The following is a 20707-nucleotide window of genomic DNA, read 5'->3' as shown; positions in this document are numbered from 1 at the left end:
CAAGTAGGAAAGTATAGTCGGGCATGGCCGACCATATGATACCCTACACCATGAGTATATTCTTACAATTTATACTTTTATAAAATTTTTATTTTTTGTAAAGAAACTTTTATGTTGAATATTACCATAATTCCAAAATATTTAAGCCATTTATTGATAAAAAACTAAAATTTCTAAATGAGGCTTTATATAGGTCAAATATGGGCCGATCCTCGGTAAATTTGGGAAAAGGATATATTTTTAAATAACAGTTAGTTTTGTTGAGTTTCATTGCGATACAAATGGTTACAAGTCAATTTTAGACGTTTAAGTCATTTTTTGAAGGGGGGTTTGTATGGGGGCTAGGGTCAAATATAGGCCGATCCTTACGAAAATCTGCAGTATCATTTATACTTATATAAAACTTATTTGTGCCAATTTTTAGAGAGATAGCAGAATATTTGACGTAATTATAGCATAAAAAGTTCAAATCGGGAGGTACGGTTGTATGGGGGCTAGGTGAAATAATGGACCGATTTCAACCATTTTCAATAGGCTTCGTCCTTGTGCCAAAAAACATGCTTGGTCCAAATTTCATCAAATTATCTTGAAAATTGCGGCCTGTACCTTGCGCACAAGGTTTACATGGACAGCCAGCCAGCCAGCCAGCCGGACAGACGGACGGACGGACGGACATGTCTTAATCGACTCAAAAAATGATTCTGAATCGATCGGTATACTTTAAGGTGGGTATTGGACCAATATTTTTGTATGTTACAAACATCAGCACAAACGTATAATACCCTCCCCACTATAGTGGTGTAGGGTATAAAAAATATCTGTTAGTCGTTCAGTTGGTCGTATGTTTCCAATAATTTCTTAAAGTTGTTATTTTCTTTTTTTATTTTGATACCCTACATAATTGTGATTTACTTGTAACATTCATCATTTCTTTGAACATCATTTAGAAAGCTGGAGATGAGAAAATTCTCATATATTTAGCAATTTTTAGGAAAGAGTCATTTAGTTCAGTTCTAATTCAGTTCATGTTCAGTTCATGTTCAGTTCTAGTTCAATTCTAGTTCAGTTCTAGTTCAGTTCTAGTTCAGTTCTAGTTCAGTTCTAGTTCAGTTCTAGTTCAGTTCTAGTTCAGTTCTAGTTCAGTTCTAGTTCAGTTCTAGTTCAGTTCTAGTTCAGTTCTAGTTCAGTTCTAGTTCAGTTCTAGTTCAGTTCTAGTTCAGTTCTAGTTCAGTTCTAGTTCAGTTCTAGTTCAGTTCTAGTTCAGTTCTAGTTCAGTTCTAGTTCAGTTCTAGTTCTAGTTCAGTTCTAGTTCAGTTCAGTTCTAGTTCAGTTCTAGTTCAGTTCTAGTTCAGTTCTAGTTCAGTTCTAGTTCAGTTCTAGTTCAGTTCTAGTTCAGTTCTAGTTCAGTTCTAGTTCAGTTCTAGTTCAGTTCTAGTTCAGTTCTAGTTCAGTTCTAGTTCAGTTCTAGTTCAGTTCTAGTTCAGTTCTAGTTCAGTTCTAGTTCAGTTCTAGTTCAGTTCTAGTTCAGTTCTAGTTCAGTTCTAGTTCAGTTCTAGTTCAGTTTCTAGTTCAGTTCTAGTTCAGTTCTAGTTCAGTTCTAGTTCAGTTCTAGTTCAGTTCTAGTTCAGTTCTAGTTTCAGTTCTAGTTCAGTTCTAGTTCAGTTCTAGTTCAGTTCTAGTTCAGTTCTAGTTCAGTTCTAGTTCAGTTCTAGTTCAGTTCTAGTTCAGTTCTAGTTCAGTTCTAGTTCAGTTCTAGTTCAGTTCTAGTTCAGTTCTAGTTCAGTTCTAGTTCAGTTCTAGTTCAGTTCTAGTTCAGTTCTAGTTCAGTTCTAGTTCAGTTCTAGTTCAGTTCTAGTTCAGTTCTAGTTCAGTTCTAGTTCAGTTCTAGTTCAGTTCTAGTTCAGTTCAGTTCTAGTTCAGTTCTAGTTCAGTTCTAGTTCAGTTCTAGTTCAGTTCTAGTTCAGTTCTAGTTCAGTTCTAGTTTTTCTTTTTTTAGTTCTAGTTCAGTTCAGTTCTAGTTCAGTTCTAGTTCAGTTCTAGTTCAGTTCTAGTTCAGTTCTAGTTCAGTTCTAGTTCAGTTCTAGTTCAGTTCTAGTTCAGTTCTAGTTCAGTTCTAGTTCAGTTCTAGTTCAGTTCTAGTTCAGTTCTAGTTCAGTTCTAGTTCAGTTCTAGTTCAGTTCTAGTTCAGTTCTAGTTCAGTTCTAGTTCTGTTCTAGTTCAGTTCTAGTTCAGTTCTAGTTCAGTTCTAGTTCAGTTCTAGTTCAATTCTAGTTCAGTTCTAGTTCAGTTCTAGTTCAGTTCTAGTTCAGTTCTAGTTCAGTTCTAGTTCAGTTCTAGTTTAGTTCTAGTTCAGTTCTAGTTCTAGTTCAGTTCTAGTTCAGTTCTAGTTCAGTTCTAGTTCAGTTCTAGTTCAGTTCCAGATTAGTTCTAGTTCAGTTTTAGTTCAGTTCTAGTTCAAGTTCAGTTCTAGTTCAGTTCTAGTTCTAGTTCAGTTCTAGTTCAGTTCTAGTTCTAGTTCAGTTCTAGTTCAGTTCTAGTTCAGTTCTAGTTCAGTTCTAGTTCAGTTCTAGTTCAGTTCTAGTTCAGTTCTAATTTTCAGTTCTTTTTCAGTTCTTTTTCCACTCTCTACATTCTTATTAAAGATTTTCATCTAAAAGCCAAATAACCTTTATAATGTGTCTAAATGTCGTTTACAGCCGATTGTCATAAAACACTCTTACTTGTTTTTTTTTTGCGTTTGCAAACTCCGGAGTTATACGCTATGTATTCGTAAGTATAGAGGAGTACTTGTGTGTAAATTGTATGTCTGTTTATATAATTTTTTATTTAATACTTTTATGCCTTAGCGTCTCCTTAACATTTTTATAGCCCGTTTATTTCGTTATATAGTGACTGTATACAACAAAAAAATCTTATTTCACTTGGTTGACTTTCTTGTAAACGACGACAACAAACTGGGAATAAATATTAAAAAGTCTTTAAGTGTATTTTTTTACTACATCTAGTTTATATTTACTCCAGTCTTTGTACTTTAAATATTTAAGATTATTTTTTTTTTGATAACAATGATGCATAATAGAACTTTAGGGAAATTAGTTTTTAAAATTAAAATTTTTTAATCATATTTCTGCAGGTACATATTTAATAGATTTAGGTTTTATTTATAAACCAATTTAGTCTTAGCATGGAGGAATTTTTTACCAATTACACTCGATATTAAATGTTTTCACATAAAAATATATTCCGAAAATGCAGCCTAAAACAAGTAGGAAAGTATAGTCGGGCATGGCCGACCATATAATACCCTACACCATGAGTATATTTTTAAAATTTTTACTTTTTATAAAATTTTTATTTTTTATAAAGAAAGTTTTATGTTGAATATTACCAATAATTACAAAATATTTAAGCAATTTATTGATAAAAAAAAACTAAAATTTGTTGAGTTTCATTGCGATACAAATGGTTACAAGTCAATTTTAGACGTTTAAGTCATTTTTTGAAGGGGGGTTTTTATGGGGGCTAGGGTCAAATATAGGCCAATCCTTACGAAAATCTGCAGCGTCATTTATACTTATATAAAACTTATTTGTGCCAATTTTTAAAGAGATAGCAGAATATTTGACGTAATTATGGCATAAAAAGTTCAAATCGGGAGGTACGGTTGTATGGGGGCTAGGTGAAATAATGGACCGATTTCAACCATTTTCAATAGGCTTCGTCTCTGTGCCAAAAAACATGCTTGGTCCAAATTTCATCAAATTATCTTGAAAATTGCGGCCTGTACCTTGCGCACAAGGTTTACATGGACAGCCAGCCGGACAGACGGACGGACGGACGGACATGTCTTAATCGACTCAAGAAATGATTCTGAATCGATCGGTATACTTTAAGGTGGGTATTGGACCAATATTTTTGTATGTTACAAACATCAGCACAAATTTATAATACCCTCCCCACTATAGTGGTGTAGGGTATAAAGAATGCTCGTAGAAAAAAGGATACGACTTAATAAAGTGAATAGACATATAAGTATGTCTAATATGTAGGTATTTTCTTAATTTTAATAAGTAAAAATGCAACAATATAGAAACCTTTTAAAATAGACAAAACTAAAAATGTAGCATATTAAAATGCCGAGATTTTCATTTAAAATGAAAATCTCCGCATTTCCATTCGAAAACTCACTCACTATGTAGTCTCTACTTGCCGACATCAAAGCATCGAACCATGATGAATGTTAACTTTAAAACTACTTCACCAATATACATTTCTATTTACTCTGGATTAAAGTTCCTTTTTTTACTCATACTCGCACTATTATTTGTCATAAACAACAAATAACTTTTAAAATACAATACCGCATAGACAGTCTATGGCGGATAACCGTGTTACCACCCTACACAATATGTACATTGTTGATTTTTTTACTTTTTTATTGTTTAGAACATACCAAAACAATAATTCATTTATTGCAAAAAAAAATGAAAAATTGTATTTCCATTTGTTGAAACTATGAATATGGAAATACAATATATTTTTGTAGATTGTATGATTTTAATGCAACACACACACTCGTAGTCTATAAAGTCATGAGTATTTGTCGTATCTACCGCAATTTGTTCATTTTTTCAAATAAACAACACTCGGCACAAATTGGATCAGAGCCAAAATGTTATAAAATGATTGAAGTTGTTGTTTATGACATTCTTAGAAATATTTTAAATCTTTTTTTTTTGGTCTTATATGCGGATTTCTTCTATTTGTATAACAAGAAATTGTATGGGTGTTTGGGTTTTTGCACGTGTGTGCCAAGATTTCTTTTCTGTAAACAAGTGAGAGTTACGAGCTGGAGATGATTTTTGGATTATAGGATATTCAACGGCTAATGATGAATACTTTCTTTAAAATTACTTAGTTGTAAAGAGGACTCATAGCCCAAGTTCCTTTTGAAATTTTCAGAGAACTTACAAATCAACCTTGCACTTTTTGAATATTCATCACAGATAAAACCATTGTGTTCCGCCTAGGCCAGCCATTTCCGAGGAATAACTTGACTTTGATCTTCTACAGAAGTCATTATTTGTTTGATTAAACTTTCTAGCATAAAACACGGTCTCTTAGAAGATATCACAAGGTTTGTGGTGTGTAAACTGGTGAAGTTTATAACGAATCGTTCGTTTGCAGAATGATAGCAATATGTCTAAGAAAGTTCGGTGTCTTCACTTGCTGTCAGATGAAACTCTTTGCAGGAGAGACTGCATGGAATCTAGTACAGTGTAATTCTGAAATATATCCGAATATCAACACAACATATTTCGAAAAAAAACTAATCCAAATTGTAACCCTTTCACCTACACTTACTGATTTCCATATTCATTTAAAAGTAGGATCAGTTTCGGTTAAATCCTTAATAAGTGATAAATCTTTGAATAAGTCGCCGATTTAATGAACATTATCACAATACAACACAGGACGATACTCAATTTGAGTTTTCTCCTCCAGATATTTCTTAAAATAAACATCGCTGGTCTGAAGTAAAACGTAAACTAGGTAATAGTATGATTTAAAATAGAAAATAGGTCATTCTTAGTGAAAATTCATCAAATTCTTAAACCCCTGCGTCCAGTCTGCAAATTCAAATTCATTTAACAGCCAAACAGAAGCGCCTTTCCCTAAATCAACTCATCCAAACCATAATTCAATGCACATGATAAGGTGCTTGATGATCAGCAGCAACTACAGTTTCTTTTTTACGATTTCAACTTAATCCCAACAGTAGCTATTTTGCATGTGATCATGTGTAACGAAATAAATAAAAACGCACATACACCAATAAACAAGGGCAACAAGCAAGGGAACATATTTATTGGAATTGTTTCTAGAAGATTATTAAGAATCTCTTCTCATCTCTCATCTACTGCCAGTGTTTACTATTATAAAGAAATTTATTTTTAAAAACTCTTGTTATTTTAAAAGATTTTTGTTTCTTCGATTCAATTCCACTAACACTTTGATGATCATTCTTCTAGAATACAACAAAAACTTTCAAGGTTTTATGCGATTTCATCCTTTAGAGATGTTGCCTGTGTCTTTCTATTCCTATTAAAGTGCTAAGTAAACAAAATGTTTGGAGAAAAAAAAACGAAAGAGAAACAAGTGTGTCATGCCCTTAGAAGGGGTTAGTTGTATGGTTGCTTGACATGATCTGTTTTATATTGTCTTATTTGTATCGCATAGATCGTATGGTCATGAAGATCTTTGTTGTTTGTATTCGTTCCTTTATAGTTGCATGTTGATTCTATTTAGCAGTTTTTTTTATTTTTAATCGTATTGCTGTTATTTCTTTACATTTTTTTATCAACCTTTAGGTTTATTTTGTTCTTGACATTCTTCTTTGCTGTTTCTGGTAGATTCTATTGTATTATTTTCAATAGCAACAGAGTTTTTAAATAATAATTTCATAATTTTTATGAACTTTTTTTTGTATATGTAGATATTTTTCACAAAGTATATAGGTATTGAGTTTTATTTTAAAATTTTAACGATCATATTGTTTTACAAAGATTTGAGATGTTTTATCGTTCAAATGATACAACTTTGCTATTGAAGTCTGAGTTCGATAGGCTCAGAAGAATTGTCCGAAAAAACGAAGATAGCTGTTCATATCTTTAAGAAAAATCAAAACATTAATTTATATATTAACACCTAAATATAATAAAACCTTCGAAAGGCGTCTTCTGTCGAAGTCATTACTAACACTTATAATGGTTGTATTAGAGATTATCGTGTTATCCTTGATCACGAATAACATATATTATCTTGAAGTCTGATTGGAACTATCACGCCGACATATATATGAATGTAATTATTCAGGACATGGAATATACGCAACGGAAATTTATAATTTAGATGTTCTTAACATCTTAGCGAATATTCTCTATGTTTAGTTCTTTATCGGCACAAAAGTTCGATCGCCCCATAACGAGATAACATAACCTTTTGATTAAGAATCGTAGGAACAGGAAATATAACTAAAGCGAGATTCAGAATCATGGTTTTTAAATCACTCTATCACACTTATGTTTTAATCCAATATAATGCAAATGAGATGGAATCTATTATCCATGATGGATCGTATAATATCTATATGGATGACATTAAAACAAAGAAAGGTTTTATCTAGGGTCCATCGGAATCTTTCAAACTTTTTTATCATTTTAGTGTTCTACAATTATTAGCCATTAAAGGGACTGCAAATAGCCTTACCGAATATACGACGTAGATATTCGAATATATACCGACAGTAGAACTTCTCTAAATGGTGTTTATACAACGTAAAACCTGGTCCTTTAATGTCGAATATCTCTTAATAAGACAGCGAAATATTCCTCGATAGGACATACTGAATTCCAGGTCACATGATTCTCGAACTAACAAAATCCAAATGATCAATTGAAACGAAAATTATATTAGAGGTTTAAAATTCACATTGCACCCAAGGCGAAGAAGTCTTACTTAAGTACAATCTCTGTCAATTCTCGATTCTGGAGGATCTCAGATTCAGAAACTCATTTATATGTGCGACAAACTTTATGTAGGATCCAGCTACAGTGAAACATTCCATAAGACATACTGAATTCCAGGTCACACGATTCTCGACCTTACATAATCCAGATGATCAATTGAAACTAAGATTATGTTAGAGGTTTAAAATTCACATTGCAATTTTAACTATCCGCTGTCCTTAGGACTTCGTGTCAGAGTAAGGGCTTTGTCCAAAGCACTCAAGACGAAAAAACTCTCAACTCACAATCTCTGTCAATTTCCGATTCTGGAAGATCTTAGATTCATAAACTCCGTTATACGTGCGACAAATTGGTTTAGATAGGATCCAGAGTAACTAAGTCGAACGGTGCTAATACGCTGAACCGCTTTTCCATGTATTGCAAATAGATCAATGTAATGGTGCCAAGTATGTCACCTGTAATGGAAACTCATGAGCAACTCAACGTACTAAGAGCGGGTTTTTGAGTTGGCAATCAAAAGTCAATTAGTAATCAGATTAGTTAATCTAAAAATGAATTGAATTTGATGTTAATCCCCTTTGATGTTTTTAAGTACAAGATTAAACTTCGCAGTGTTGCCATTCAAAAAAAAAAAAGAAGACAATTGTAATGTAATATGAAAATTAATGAAAACTTAAATTTAAAACAAAAAAAATTATTGTAAAGTCCCCATAATTTACACTAATCGATAAATCAAACATTTTAATGTTTATTTAAATATAAAAATTGTATTAATTTTTTTTGGCATCAGCTTTACAGTTTACACTTTTGCATTTCTTGCTCACGTTCCATTGGGCGCTTAAACTAGCAAACAAAATTAACTGATTGAGTATTCATAAGCAACTTTCGAGGATTAATTTTAATTTAATTACTAATCCTTAACCTAAAAATTGGCTCTAAAAATGCTAAAGTATGTCTCTAAACCTAATCTTCCCCCCTCCCCTTAAAGGATAATTAAAATGAAAATGTTTGTAATTTAAAGTAAAATATTTAAACAACTTCTCCATCTCTGATACATATCCACTTGCACTCAATATCAGAGCCAAGCAACGACAACAACAATAAAATCACACAATTGAATTAAAAAAAAAACTACCAGGAATTCAATTAAAAAATTACGTAATTTGTGTTTAGGTTAAACTTATGAACAACATCAAGAACAACAAAACCAACAGCAACAACAAAAATCCAAAATGGGCCATGCAAGGAGTGCAAGAGTATATAGAATATTAGAATGAAAGAGGGAGAAAAAAGAGCAAAACAACAAAAAAATATTTTTAACACACAAGTATTAAAGAAATCAGGCTATTGTGTCATTTAAGAATATTACGATTTATTCTTATTTTCAATTTCTTCTTATTGGTCTTGTTGTTGCAATTCGTGTTGTTGTTGTTCTTAATTTCTTCTAGTGATTTTTATAAATATCCGGATGTTGTTGCTGCTATGTATACTTGATTATCTGCTGGATTTATTTTTAAAAGGGATCTTTCTCTATATATTTAATTTAATTGATTTAGTTGTGTCTAAGTATTTTGGATTTATTCTTAATGACCCAATTGCATCAATTGGCACAATTACTGGAGACATGTTTTTTGAAATTTATTTTATAAATTTAGAAATCAATTTAATGAAAGTGTTGAAGTGTTTTAACAATTTAAAGTTTTTTTTTATTTTCTTATAAATTAACAATTTTAGCATATTTTTAAAAATTTGAACTTCTTTTAAGATAGATAACACTGCCACCAAGAGAAGGGGCATAACTTTGAATATCACTAACCCGTTTATATATCTAGGTTATATCCACATAAGGAGGCTCTCCATACGATATTACAAATTGTATCAAAGGGTTACTACAAAAGCTATGGAAATCAACCCAAACTCATCTAATGACTAAAGTCCGCCTCTCTTAACCCTTTCACGCACAAAATTAAACCGCTAGACTTTATATGAATATGACTTCTTCACACACATGACGTATATTGATCATTTTTGAATAAAAATGGAAAAAATGTTTTTGAAGTATATCGCAGGATATTATCCTTTTTAGCATGTAGTGACATCAAATTCTAAAAACTAACATATTTTTCTTTAGCAATAACTTTTTATTGTAGCTGTGAACTCAAAATTACGCTCTATATCGACAAAATCTTGGGACAACGGTGTCCCGTATACGTGAAAGAGTTAACCAACATACTTTATGTGAATGCCAACCATGGAACATCATATCAAGGACTTGCAATGAATAACTATTAGTATTCATTAATCATTCATTAAGCAAATATTTCGTAAGCCAAAGTGTTCTACTTTACGTACACCTAACTACACACCTGTTGGACCCATGAAGTCCAAATTCAAAACATTAACTCGACTTTCTCTCATTTAAACGTTAGAGAGTCTAGCTCTATCGCTAAGGTCCAATTGTACTTTCAACAGAAATTTGGTCCAATGCTGGATGCTAAACATTCATACATGTGTGTATGTGTTTCTTTTAAAAATACACCTAAATTCGAATGCTTATGTGAGACACTGTATGAATATCGATGAACACCCACACGGCGCCTAATTGTAAGGGCATTTTTAAACCATTTGGTGATCTTCTGTGACAAGTCACCACCACGCCAGTAGCAATTTAAAGCAATTCAACCAACTGACAGTCCCACGTAGTGCCACATTATGTCGTTCTCTGATTCGACCCGTTTTCAAATCATTCCATGGAATGTCTGAGTAGTGAAATGATATCGCCAGTTTATAGTCCTGGCAGACTAGAGGTATTGTTATCACCCCCTTTTCATGGGATTACAATAACACCAAGTTGTGTTTATTCATCAAGGTAACATGCCCCCGGGGCAGTGAGATACTGTTTGAATTTAAGGATAAAAATTAGCTCTTTAGAGCAGATTTGCTATTCAAATGCCAATTAATAATTAGATTAGTTAATCTAAAAATGAATTGAATTTGATGTTAATCCCCTTTAATGTTTTTAAGTACAAGAATAAACTTCGCAATGTTGCCATACAAAACAACAGAAAACGTCACTGTTTATAAAAAAGAAGAAGATATGAAAATTAATAAAAACTTCAATTTAAAACAAAAAATTATATTATGAAGTCCCCATAATTTATACTAATTGATAAATCAAAGAATTAAATGTTTATTTTAATAAAAATTTTATTATTTTTTTGCAACAGCTGTTTATACTTTTGCATTTCTTGCTCAAGTTTAAACCACCTCCATTGGGCGTTTAAACTAGCATACAAATTAACTGATTGAGTATTCAAAAACAACTTTCGAAGATTACTTTTAATTTAATCCCTAATCCTTCACCTAAAGATTGGACCTTAGTAAGATGTCAAATGCTTTAAAACTAATTTGGTATTAGCCCTAGAAACTTCTATCTTCGGAATTCTTCAGAGATAACATGAAAGTGAAAAGTTTAAAATAGCATTACTATAAGAGAATAAAAGAATATAAAATAACCAATAGAATAGAAAGATGTTGTTGCCAACACCGAACAGCAGATATGTAAGAAAAAGAGGAAAGAAGCAAACAATGAAGATAAATATGTACAATATATGTAAATTAAGCTAAAAAGTACTGCATTTACTTGTGTGTGAGTGTGTATTTATTTCGCTTTTATTTGCAAATTGCATTACGAAATATTGTGCGGTGCATGCAACGAGAAAGAATATGCAACAAAATACATGCAGTAAAGAAAGAAAAAATATAAAAGACTACATGCACTTTTTCGTATTGAAGTACGGACCATGAAAAAGAAAGATGCGAAAACATGCAACACTGCACTGTACCTACTGCACAAACACACAACTTGCACTTGCAGACGGCATACACAACCGCACATTCACACACTCTCTCACCCATTCATACAGACACTCATCGAACAGAATTTCACAAGAAAGAAGAAACAGAAAAATTACTGCTAAAACGAAAGTACTGAAGCTACCGGCAATGCGGGGCTGCTGTTTTATGTTTTTGCCTATTCCATATTCCAGTTCTTTCGTTAATTTGTGCAGAACAAGAACATCAAGCGAAACAATGTGCTTTTTGCAAAAACAAACACACACACTCGCACTCACCAACGTTCTCTCGCTCATTTTCTGCACACAACATGTGCGAAGTGTTTATACACGATTTCCATTGAAATCAAACGGCCGGCTTTTTATTTGTATTTATTTGTTTATTTTGCCGGCTGCGTTTTGTTCAGCTTATTCGTGCTTTTTTTTCATTATTACTGAATTCTGCTGCTTTCGTTATCTTCTTCTGCTCTGTAAGCAGAACTTGTTTGGATGTTAGGTTTGATAGTATTATTTTTTCTTATTAGCTTTAAACGAACATGTTCAACGTCTTTTCGGCTGCGACAGAATTTAGCTGCTGCTTCTGTTTTATTCATACTGCTCAGGTTGCAGGGGAAATTATACAAGTTGCATCATACAAGAATGAAAGTGAATTGTAATAAGTTTTTGTCTTTTAATTTCTTCTCCTAGTTGCGTTCATGAAAATGTGCACAATTTGTGTGTGTTTGTACGTGTTTTTGTTGCGTTAGAGAGGGAGTTTGTTTGATTAGGTTAGTCGTGGGTTGTTGTGTAGCTTTAGTATGGGTATATTTAGTTTATCACATTGTTATCTTTATTAGGTTTGATTTTTTTTTAATTTTGTTTTCTAGGCAGTATAATTTCAAATATTTACCGGCCGACGTATTTGTTTTGTGGGTTATTGGTTTAATTGACAATTTTTGTGTGGATTAGTGTGAAAATAAAATTTGTCTGCAATTTGTATTATTTTATAAAAAAAAACTTAATTAATTAAAGGTGTTTAATGTTTATTAGTGGCAGGTTTATTAATTGCAAATGTTAATTATGCAGACAGTTATTTTTTTAGATATACGATACGCAATATTTTAAATTTAATTGGAAATGTTGAAAATCTGTCTGTTGAAAGGAGTTTTTATCATATATCAACAGATAGTTTAAGGAGGTTTTGTGGTACGAGTCGTAATGCTTTTGTAATTTTTGGATTGTACGTCTTAATCGAATGGTTTTAAAATCTTGAAACTGAACTTTTAATGGATTAAGTTCCATTCAATTATAACACCTTCCGACAAAAAGAGAAAAAAATCGTTAGACAGGAACCGGATGATATACGCCTGATGCGTATATCATCCGGTTTGCGTTTTTCCTGTGTCATTTCAAACGCACTCGAAAGTTTTAAAAAGTACATTTTTCAAAAAATATTTTAAAATACTTTTACTAATCAAACAATGACAAATTTGGTGTCAAGCCAACAAGAACAGTTGGTAAATATTTTGTATTATTATTTTATAGACCTGGTTTACAATGGGAAACTTTTGTTGAGAAACTTTTGATTTTGTGTGTGAGAGAAAGAGATTGTTGATATTTCTTTCTCATTCTCTCACACAGAAAAATCAAAAGTTTCCCAAGAAAAGTTTCCCAAGTAAAGTTTCCTAGTGTGAACCAGGTCATACCGTTAGGATGAAAATCTGTTAAAAATGTCTTTTAAAATTCTTATCCTTAGAAATCTATTAAAATGTTCAATATTATTCCCCCTCTTTAAAAAGGACACAGGATAACGAAATGAAAAACTAACAAAGCAGTTTTTCTTCATTAGGTTTATAGTTTCAGACGTATATCATCCGGTTCGTGTCTAATTTTGAGTGTCGGACGGTGTAATCTAACCATTCTACTTTAGATCTGGTTTTTAAAATATCGTGTCCTTAAGTTTTGGCCATATTTGTGACGTTATAACAGCGCAAAAACACTTTTATTTAAAAACCAATTGTAATGTCTTCTAAAAGTTTAAAATGTCAACTTTAAAAGTAAAGTTTTAACCAACACATGTGTGTACTATACAGAAAAAATAAATTCATATCTGGAATGAATTTGGTAATAAATACTATGAATCGAACATGACTTTTTTCCCAAATCATTTTCATTCAGAATATTAAATGTTCAAAATGTGTATGAATTTGTACATTACGGAAATTTTTAATTTTTTTCAAAGAAAATTTCAAACATTTTTAACAAAATGAAAAATATAATTTAAATTTGAAATATCTTAAGTCAAGGCTTTTACATTTTGTTTGAAAAAAAATTAATATAAAAAAATACATACAATTTAGAAACTTATTCTAAAAACTTATTAACTTTTGTTAATGAAAACTTATTAACTTTTGTTAATGAAAGCAGAAGAAAAACTTCATACAATTTAGAAACTTCTTCTTAAATATTATTAACTTTTGTCAATAAAAGCAGTTCATAATATATTTGAGTGCCTCCGTTTTTACACCCTTTTTGGGGAATTCAGTTGATGATATACTAGAGAGAGTATTAATGATGCTGCATATGACAGATTTAGAATAGGAAGTCTTTGTAAACTACCTTTAGTATGTAAGGAATATTGGTAGGACATAATTGTTATAGTTTTTAAGTTAAGAACTATTTGTAATTGAATGAATTAATGGGAATAAATAAACTTGAAACTTGCAGTTCATAATATTTATGTTGAAACTTTTTCTGTGTATGAAAATAAATTAAATAAATTGTAAAACTTTAAAAATATTTTCATGCGATTTATTGAGGGCAAATAAGGGATTAATCAAAATATCGCAGTACTTGCGATTTTCACTGTATTTGAAACAAGTCATTAAGAGAAAAATATAGTCCACATATTGGGAAATATATGTATATCCAAAGTTATAGATAAATCGAAAAATTATAATCCAAAAAAATAAATTCATAAAATTTTCATAAAGCCATAGTGAAATATTATTATTTTTTTAAACCGAAGGGTCTCCTAATTGACATTGTTATATCCTGTTCCTTTTTAAAATATCTTACTATAAAGATTAAAAAAATACATTTAATTCAAACTTCACAACTCCTTATAGATTTTCACATAAAATTCTATAAATATATCTTAATATAAGGAATTATATCATTAATATTTATATAGTTTATAAAACTTCTTCATTTTATTAATATTGCTTGTATAATATTTGCAAAAAAGAAAAGAACAAATAAAATACAAAACTTAAAAATTTCGTCACCCACTATTAACACTAGATAAAGAATTCCAGGAATACATGTGTATAATCACGTATACAATCTTCTAAGTTTTTGTGTTGTTCTAATTTCAAATAAACACTGTTTCTAATAGAAACAACAAAAATTGTCACAAATTATAAAAACTGTAGAGTCCAAGACAAACTCACAAAATCACAGAATATATTCAACATCATTTAAATATTTGAAAATCAAAATCAATAAAGTTTTCAAATTAAAATTCATTTTGCAATCGCCAATTATTTTTTCGTTAACGACTTAACGAAAAGAATATTAATTTTTTTGATTTTGAAAGCAAATAAATTTTCTAACGAAAGTGATCTAACTTTATATAGCTTTGCTCAAGATATATGTACTAATTTGTAGGTGCTAATAAAAATGTTGGGGATTTTATGGCTTAAAGATTTATGGAGTTTAGAAAAGAAATTGATGGGAATTTAAGAGATTACAAAAAATTAATTAGACTTTTTTATCACAATATTAAGTAATAATATGTAATCATAACTTTCCCTTTTCCCCAACCCTTGGATCCGCGCCTTTTTATGATCCACTATTTTTTTCGGAATTTCACATCAAAAATATATTTTTAAATTATGAAATATTACTAATAGTTCCCAGCAAAAATTAATGAAGCGAAAAAGATATAGAATATATTTCTGGAAGTACTGAAAATAACCTGAAGAAGTAATAATTTGAACACAGGCTTGCCGTAGGAGGAATGTCCTTTTTACTTGAAGTCATTATCAGGAAGTAATTTTTATGTTTCTTTTTAGGAAGTTATTAGAAAGTGAAATTGTAGTATTTTAGAATACAACTAATATGACTCAAATAATATTTACATATGTAAATAAATTAATTACACGCATTTATCAATTAACTCCAAAATAAAATGAGTTTAATTCAGTACAAAGAAATATACATTTGAAATGGATTATTTTAGCTTCTTTGAACGTCAATAAACATCACTTCTACAGAAGGTAAAAAAAAATCACTTAGTGCTACTTTTGAAGTGGTGATAAATGTTATTCTATTGTAAGTATGTACTTCGTTTTATTTTTCCTGGATTTGCATATATATTATCAATTATCTGAAATAGATTTTTTTATTATGATTTCGACATAAATTATTCAATAATGTAATTTTATGTTCTTAGGTTAAAGTCTATGTAAATGTGAAAAATTGGTAAAGACTTTTTTAATATAATTTTCAAAATCAATACATCAATAGTCAGTAATTTGAAATCGATTTAAATACGTAGTTTTTTTTCGTCATTTGCCTGTATTATTTGCAGAGATTTTTATAACATTAATAGTGTAAAGAGGTTTCATTCCGAAATTTTTCTCGTTTTCCTACTAAGAAAACCCTACAAGGAAACCATCGGATATACAACTGAAAATGTTTAACCCGTAGACCAAAGTGTAAGAAAATTTATTTCTACCATATGACGGTCGTACCTATTGGCTTCAAATCTTAAGATATAACCTCTTTTATATATTTTTTCTTTTAGATTTCGCCTTGAATTATAACTTGTAAAACTTCTGCTAACTTTCGTTGAAAATTTTCCTAACTTCGAGCTGTCTCAAATATGTCAAAATTGTATTTTTAAACTTCTATTCTGAGACTAGGTTTAGAATTTAAATATAATCTAAACTTTAGATTCAGTTCAATCCTTTAGAAAAATTTAAATCTCTTTTAGATTGTTCTAAAAATTTTACGTATTTTTGTCCCACCATGGAAAACGACAACCAAAAGTTTTCTTTACAATAAACGATAACCAATTTTAAAACAGCGCAAATCCTTGCGCTATCACAGTCAAACTATGACTGAAAACGCCATATAATCAAGGGATTTGTTAAACCCCGCCAGTTGGAAAATATTAGCAGAGTAAAAAAAAAAAAGTTTTTCCAACTAAATTGCAAAGAAAAACTGAATTTAGCGCCAAAAATTCATAACGACAGCGAAATACAATAAGAAATTTAATGTAAGGGAAAACCACCCTTAAACCCAAACTCCAATAAGAAACCTTGAACTACACAAAACACTACTACAAATCTATATTATTCTAAACTTAAACTTGAAATATTTAAGGGTGAGTCAACGAAAATTAACAACTAACAGCCCCAAAATGCTGCTAGTAAAGGTATTGAAATATACAAACGAACTAGAACTTAACCAATAAGAAAAGTAGAGTGAGTTAAGAATCCACAGTGCGTACCACAAGCAGAGAAATTTTCCTACTATAGCAACAACAACAACTACTGCTAACATTAAAAAACCCACCAAAGAGTGTGAGTGAGTAAGAGAGAGAGAGCGAACTTTGTTTATTTATTTTTTTGTTTACTTTTCTTATAACAAATATGTTTGTACGTACGTATCGCTTGTTCGTTGTATTTGCAAAACAAGTTCGTTTCAAAAGACCGGCGCAAAACACGTTCATGTTTGAAGGGAAACAGCCAACAACTATGAACATTTGCTGTTGCCTTCGTTTCTTCATACCTTCAGACATGTAATAATTTCCCATTCAATTCCATTTGAATTGTTTAGTTTAGGCTGGTTGAGTGTGTGTGCGTGCATGTGTGGTGTGCGCCTGTTTCAGTATGAAGAACTTTTGCGCTGACTTCGCTGCTACAACAACCTCATCATGTTGAAAATGTTTACATTCAATATTTTTACTTCATTCAATATTTTTCGTGTGTGAAATTTTTAGTATGAATTTCGCTTTCTGCTGAACAAGTTGTGTTGAATGTGAGAGTTCGGAACACGTTACAAAAAAGAAGAAAAAAAAAATAAAGAAACAAAAAAGTGTATTTTTTTTTGTTCTACAACACTACTACTCCTCTTGAAGTGAAGTGCAAAAAAATACATAATAAGAAAATAATAATAAAGAACAAGAATTTCCGACTAGAAAAATAAAGAAATTTTTATAGTAAAGAAAACAACAACTACAAAAATAATCAACAATTTCTGGTTTTTTTATACAGTTTTCTAAAATAAAAGTTCTTAACGCAAAAAAAATCAAAGTGTTTTTACAACAACAAAATTTCTTTTCATTTAAAAAAAAATTACAAACAATTTTACTTTTTTTTATAATACAATCAAACTTTTATAAATTAATAAATAAATCATAATATAACAACAACAAATTGTGCAAAAATTTTAGCCAAAATCTTAAAAAGAAGAAGAAAAAATAAATTCAAAAATAAACAAAATAATTGAACAAGTTTGATATTGTCTTCTGTACAAAAAAAGAAGCAGAATTTTTAATAACAAAACAACAACAACAACAAAAACGTCTACAAAAACAATTATACAAACAACAGAATAGTATACAATAAATAGCAAACACAAACACACTTAAAATAACTGTAAATTTATGACAGAGACTGAGCAAAAGCAATAATAATCATACCAACAACAACAACAACAAACACATTAAATAACAGCAAAGTAAATAATTGAGAAATAAATTTAAAAAAAAGAAGAAAATTTCAAATTGTTTTTGGATGCAGTCATTGAGAACAAGAATTGAAAGAAAATGGAATGAGTATGAATTTGATAGTTTTTTTTTGTTTTTGTGGTAAAAATTTATTAAAAATTCTTAATTTTATTAAAAAAATATTTTTTTCAATTTATGGAATAGAATTTGTTTTAATATCAAGTGGCAGCAAATCGAGAGGAAATCGTCAAGTATTGAGTTTATTTTCTTTTATTTACTTTTTGTTAGTGTTGTTTTTATACCCTACGCCACTATAGTGGGGAGGGTATTATGCATTTGTGCTGAAGTTTGTAACACCCAAAAATATTGGTCCTAGACCCACCTTAAAGTATACCAATCGCCTCAGAATCACTTTCTGAGTCGATTTAGCTATGTCCGTCCGTCCGTCCGTCTGTCTGTGTGTCCATGTAAACCTTGTGCGCACCCTACAGGTCGCAATTTTTAAGATAATTTGATGAAATTTGGACCAAGCATGTTTTTTTTTGGCACAGGGACGAAGCCTATTGAAAATGGTTGAAATCGGTCCATTATTTCACCTAGCCCTCATACAAACGTACTTCCCGTCCAATATTCTATTATCTCTCTAAAAATTGGCAAAATAAGTTTTATATAAGTATAAATTACACTGCAGATTTTCGTAAGGATTGGCCCTTATTTGACCCTAGCCCCCATACAAACCCCTCTTCAAAAAATGTCTTAAACGTCTAAAATTGACTTGTAACCATTTGTATCGCAATGAAACTCAACAAAACTAACTGTTATTTAAAAATATATCCTTTTCCCAAATTTTACCGAGGATCGGTCCATATTTGACCTATATAAAGCCTCATTTAGAAATTTTGGTTTATAATCAATAAATTGCTTAAATATTTTGAAATAATATTCAACATAAAAGTTTCTTTATAGAAAGTAAAAATTTTAAAAATGTACTCATGGTGTAGGTTATTATATGGTCTAGAATACTCTAGAATTAGAATGATTTTAAATATACCTAATATCGAAACCATTTTTAGACCAAAGTGTAAAATATACTTTTCTAAAGGATTTGATTTTAAGACCAAAGTGAAAAATCTACCTTTTTTTAAAAGATTTTAGCTATTTCAAAATCCCAATCAGAAAAAAATGTATTTATTTTGAAAAGGTGTAAGATACTCGATTCATTAATTCATTAATTTCAAATTTGAAAAATTAAATTTCGAGAAGTTGTAACAGCTTGAAAATAAGTTACACTTCTATGGGAATTTATCTCAGGGAATTTATTATTAAGAATAGGAAAAACAAGTTTTAAAAGAAGTTAAGATGTTGAAGTGAATAGTTTTAACATTCAGAAATAATGATACATTTTTTAAATATAGTGCATTTAAGCTGTTATAATCAGGTCAATTACGAACAATTATTAGACTGGAGTTATATGGGAGAAGGGATCAAACTCTCAGGAAATTTATTATTCAAAATAAGCCTCAAATGCCGCAATAAACATTTTTTTTTAATATTTAATTTTAATATTTTTTTTTAATTTCTTATTAAAAACCCTTTTTATATATTTTTAAAAAAATACAATTTTTTATATTTTTTAATCAAATCGTTTTCAATTTTTACTAAAAATTATTTAATTTTTTAAAAAATTGCAAAAAATTAACTTTTGAAAAGAAACTTTAAAAAAACTTTAATTTGTAAAAGAAAAGTTATAAAGTCGTAATTTCAAAACTCTTTACTTTAAAAATTAAAAGATTTTGCAAAAAAATATTGATATTACCTTAAAAAAAGGTTTTAATTATCAAAATTGTTAAAAATTTTAAAATGTTCTGTGTTTTTAATATTCCTGGAATTAAAAGGAAAAGTGAAATTAAGTTTTTCTAAAAATCTTTCATTTCAAAAGGAAAAATGTAGCAAATTTGATTTATTAAAAAGTCCTTTAAATTTTTTTCATATTTTAATTTAGAAGATTTCCATATTAAGTTTAACTATTTTTAAAAAATTTTCAAACTTTTTAACGTATTTTAAAACGTTGTATAAATGTCATAAAATTTTAATAAAACAAAATTATGTTTTAAAATTTTTTTCTATTTTGTTTAAAATTTCTTATTAAGAATTATTTTTTAATCTTAAAAAATAGTTTCTAAAACATCAAAAAAAAAAAAAAAAAAAAAATAATAAATGAATTACCCTCGAGTTGCTTAAACGAATAACAAAGTTATTGGATTATACAAGGAATTTTTGTATGGAAAATGTTTAAAAATTATCAAATAATTTCTTTCTAAAAAGTTCTTCAAGAAAAGTATCCAAAAACAATTTTAAACAAATTTTTACTTAAATTTTAACTAAATTAAAATTTTTTCAATTTTCTTAAATAGCAAATATCAAGACTATTTTTACAATCTGGAAACCAAATTTTTTACATAAAACGAAAAATAAACTTTTGAAATAAAACCAAAATTTTTTTTTTGAAAAATTAACAGATTAAATAAAAAATTAATTAAAAATAACAACTATAATTAAATTCATAAATAAAAACTTATAAAATAGTAATCAAATTTTCGTTAAAA

General features: G+C 29.6%; 1 long non-coding RNA gene across 1 annotated transcript; it reads left to right on the top strand.

Annotated features, from left to right (window-relative positions):
• The first annotated feature begins 17094 nt into the window (after positions 1-17094).
• LOC124419730 lies at positions 17095-20638 on the top strand. Its single transcript, XR_006940784.1, has 2 exons — positions 17095-18112; positions 20516-20638. It is a non-coding gene; the product is annotated as an uncharacterized LOC124419730 (long non-coding RNA).
• Positions 20639-20707: the final 69 nt, after the last annotated feature.

The sequence above is a fragment of the Lucilia cuprina genome, chromosome 4, assembly GCF_022045245.1.
Source record: "Lucilia cuprina isolate Lc7/37 chromosome 4, ASM2204524v1, whole genome shotgun sequence".
In the NCBI taxonomy this organism is placed as follows: Eukaryota; Metazoa; Arthropoda; class Insecta; order Diptera; family Calliphoridae; genus Lucilia; species Lucilia cuprina.
Note: the sequence above shows the minus strand (reverse complement) of the source record. Positions and strands in the feature narration are given on the sequence as shown.